The sequence below is a fragment of the Loxodonta africana genome, chromosome 14 (genome assembly GCF_030014295.1).
Source record: "Loxodonta africana isolate mLoxAfr1 chromosome 14, mLoxAfr1.hap2, whole genome shotgun sequence".
Taxonomy (NCBI): Eukaryota; Metazoa; Chordata; class Mammalia; order Proboscidea; family Elephantidae; genus Loxodonta; species Loxodonta africana.
Genome location: NC_087355.1, coordinates 37,173,259 through 37,177,641, shown reverse-complemented (window position 1 = coordinate 37,177,641; position 4,383 = coordinate 37,173,259).

The window sequence follows — 4,383 nt, the reverse complement described above, 5'->3', positions numbered from 1 at the left end:
CAATAAAATAGGAATAGAAGAGAAATACCTCAACATAATAAAGGGCATGTATACAAAACCAACAGCCAACATCATTCTCAATGGAGAGAGGCTAAAAACATTCCCCCTGAGAATAGGAACAAGACGAGGACGCCCTTTTTCACCACTCCTATTTAAGATTATGCTGGAAGTCCTGGCTAGAGCAATAAGGCAAAAAAAAGAAACAAAAGGCATCCATATTGGAAAGGAAGAAGTAAAACTATCTGTATTCACAGATGATTTGATCTTATACATAGAGAACCCCAAAAATTCCACAGGAAAACTACTGAAACTAATAGAAGGATTCAGCAGGGTTGCAGGATACAAGTCAACATACAAAAATTGGTTGGATTCTTATACATCAACAAAGAGAATTTCAAAACAGAAATCAGATAAACAATACCATTTATAAAATAAAACAAACCTATTGCCATCGATTCAAGTCATAGTGACCCTGTAGGACAGAGTAGAACTGCCCCATAGGATTTCCAAGGAAGCTGGATTTGAACTGCCAACCTTTTGTTTTGCAGCCCAGCTTTTAACCACTGTGCCACCAGGGCTCCATACCATTTATATGGAAAAGAAAGAGGCCTTGGATAAGCAAAGCAGCATTGAAGATAAAGAACAAAGTAGGAGGCCTCATACTCTCTGATCTCAGAATCTACTATACAGCCCCGGTAGTCAAAACAGCCTTGTATTGGTTCAACAACAGACACATAGACCAGTGGAGCAGAATCGAGAACCTAGATGTAAATCCATCTACCTGTGGTCAGCTTATCTTTGACAAAGAAACAAAGTTCATTAAATGGGGAAAAGACAGTCTTTTTAACAAACGGTGCTGGCAAAACTGGATGTGCATCTGTAAAGAAATGAAACAGGACCCATACCTCATACCATACACAAAAACTAACTAAAAATGGATTAAAGACCTAAATATAAAACCCAAAACTCTAAAGATCATGGAAGAAAATAAATGAATAGATAAATAAAGACAACGTAGGGGCCCTAAACATGGCATAAATTCAATACAAACCGTAACTAACAATTCACAAACACCAGAAGATAAACTCGATAACTGGCCCAAGCCAAGCCCATTGCCACCAAGTCGATTCTGACTCATAGCAACCCTACAGGACAGAGAGCTGCCCCATAGGGTTTCCAGGGAGCAGTTGGTGGACTCAAACTCCCAACCTTTTGGTCAGCAGCGGAGCTCTTAACCACTGTGCCATAACTGGGAGCTCCTAAAAGTTAAACACTTATTCTCATCAAAAGACCTCACCAAAAGAGTAAAAAGAGAACACACAGACTGGGAAAAATTTTTTGACTATGACATATCCAACAAGGGTCTAATCTCTAAAATCTATGGAATACTGAAACACCTCAATAACAAAAAGACAAATAATCCAATTAAAAAAATGAGCAAAGGATTTGAACAGACACTTCATCAAGAAGACATTGATACAGCTAACAGACACATGAAGAAATGCTCTTGATCGTTAGCCATTAGAGAAATGCAAATCATAACTACAATGAAATACTACCTCGCCCCGACATTACTGGCACAAAAAAAAAAAAAAAAACAAAACCCAGAAAATGAGATATGCTAGAGAAGTTCGGGGAGATTGGAACTCTTAGGAACTGCTGGTGGGAGTGTAAAATGGCATAACCACTACAGAAAATGATATGGTGCCTCCTTAAAAACTAGAAACAGAAATATCATACCATCCAGCAATTCTCCTAGGAATATATCCTAGAGAAATGAGAGCCGTCACACAAATAGGCATATGCATACTCATGTTCTGTGCAGCATTAGTCACAATAGCAAAAAGATGAAAACAACCTAAGTGCCCATCAACAGATGAATGGAGGAACAAATTATTTTACATAATGGAATGCTACAAAATGATAAAGAACAATGATGAATCCTCAAAATATCTCACGACATGGATGAATCTGGAGGGCATTATGTTGAGAGAAATAAGTCAATCACAAAAGGACAAATATATGAGAACACTGTTATAAAAACTCATGAAAAATTTTATACACAGAAAAAACAATCTTCGTTGGTTACAAGGGAGAGGAGGGATGGGGAAGGGAACTCACTAACTAAGATAGTAGACAAGCGTTAACTTTGGTGAAGGGAAAGACAATACACAATATAGGGGAAGTCAGCACAACTGGACCAAGGCAAAACCATAGAAGCTTCCTAGATACATTTAAACACCTCAAGGAACCGAGTTACTGGGGCTGAGGGCTGCGAAACATGATCTCAGGGGACATCTAGGTCAATTGGCATAACTAAGTTCATAAAGAAAATGTTCTACATCCATTTTGGTGAGTAGTTCTCTGGGATCTTAAAAGCTTGCGAGCAACCATCTGAAATACATCCATTGGTTCCATCATGTCCGGGGCAAAGGAGAGTGAAGAAAACGAAAGACAGAGAAAATATCAGTCCAAAGGACTAATGGACCACATGATCCACAGCCTCCACTAACCTGTGCCTAGAACAAATACACGGTGCCTGGCCACCACCACCAACTGCTCTGACAGGGATCACAATAGAGGGTTCTGGACAGAGTGGGAGAAAAATGTAGACCAAAATTCAAATTCGCAAAAAAAAAGACCAGACTTACTGGTCTGACAGAGGCTGGAGGAACCCCTGAGACTATGGCCCTGGACACCCTGCTAACTCACACCTGAAGCCACCCCTGAAATTCAGATTTCAACCAAAGATCAGAGAGACCTATAAAACAAATAATAACACTCATGAGGTAGGTACTTCTTAGTTCAATCAAGTACACTAGACCAAATGGGCAGCACTTGCCCAAAAGCAAAGAGGAGAAGGCAGGGAAGGACAGGAACCTGGATGAATGGATGGGAGGGAACCCACAGGTATAAAGGGAAAGGGAGAGAATGCTGACACATTGTGGGGATTACAACCAATGTCACTTTGTGTATAAATTATAAATTTTGATTGAGGAACTAATTTGTACTGTAAACTTTCACCTAAAACCCAATAGAAAAATTTTACAAATTCCCAATAAAACCTTCCTATCAAAAAAAAAAAAAAGCCACAGAGATGAACACAGCCATGTTGCACCTGACCTGACCCCATGACACACCTGCTGAGAGAGAGACACCTGCTAACACTTGGTCCAAGTCTTGCCCACCTGGCGGCATAGACATGGACACAGGTAATTCGAGAAGGGAGAGTGAGTTCCCTTTTAGACATAAAAGAGTTCTCTCCTATGATACTAAGTAGGGTACTCCTGGGGGCGGGGAAAGGACCGATTCACATCAAATCTGTTCCTATTGTTTACTGTTTGCTTTCTGTAAGTAATCTCTTCTTGTTTACTGTTAACCTTCTTCAAATAATAACAATGGATTTTAGTTGCCAATATTGTGTGTCTTGTGTGTGTAATCCAATTGGATTGGATCATCTTCATCCTAGCAGTCATATGATCGCTTGGATTTAGTGCATAGCCTGTGTGTATGCACACATGTACATGCATGGGCATGGTTCACTTGCAAAATGAGCCTGTCTCTTGATCAGCCATCACTCTGGTACCCCGGGTCACAGGCACAGAGATGTGAATGGGAAGTAGAGGAGAAGACCTGACCCCAAGGACGAGGGGAAGGAGGGTTCTAACCATCTGAACAAGGCCTGGACCTGAGTAGCTCTCACATATGTTGATTTTACAATGAAAAGCATTGTCAAGAGTATTTCCGAAGGCTCCTAAGCCTGGAGCACAGCCCCAGGTTGGAAGTAAAGTATTTCTGAAGTATCCCCTAAGGGTATGTGAAAATTAAATTGTCCATGTTTTTGCTTTGGTTGTGGGAAAAATGGCAGTTTTCTGGAAGATTGCATCCAAAAAATCTACGGTAATACTGTACAGAGCTGAGTAAACATGACCAAGTCCACATCCCAAATGAAACCAGGCCTCCCCTCCAGAAAGACGCAAAGTAGCAGAGTGCAGAACTGTCTGTGGTCCTACCCATTGCTCCCCTCTTACTTATCTACTTTAAGAGGAGACAGGGAGAAAATCAACTACACAGCCGATTTCTGCTTTTCACTGTAATACCCTCTGTCCTATTTGAAATTCCATTTATCCATTTGAATGTATTATTTTGATAATAATTAAAAAAACAAGCAAACTAAACTCTTCCAAGAAATCTCACACTATTTTCCTTAATGTTTCACACGTATTTTGTTAATCATTAAACATGAGCTATGTGTAATAAAGGTGGAATGAAAAGCACTGCCCTGTTCTATTTCAGAGAATCGATGAACATTTTATTTAGCAATATAGTCAGGAAAATTCAAAAATTGTAATATATGTAGAAAATTTAAATTCCTTAAAGAAA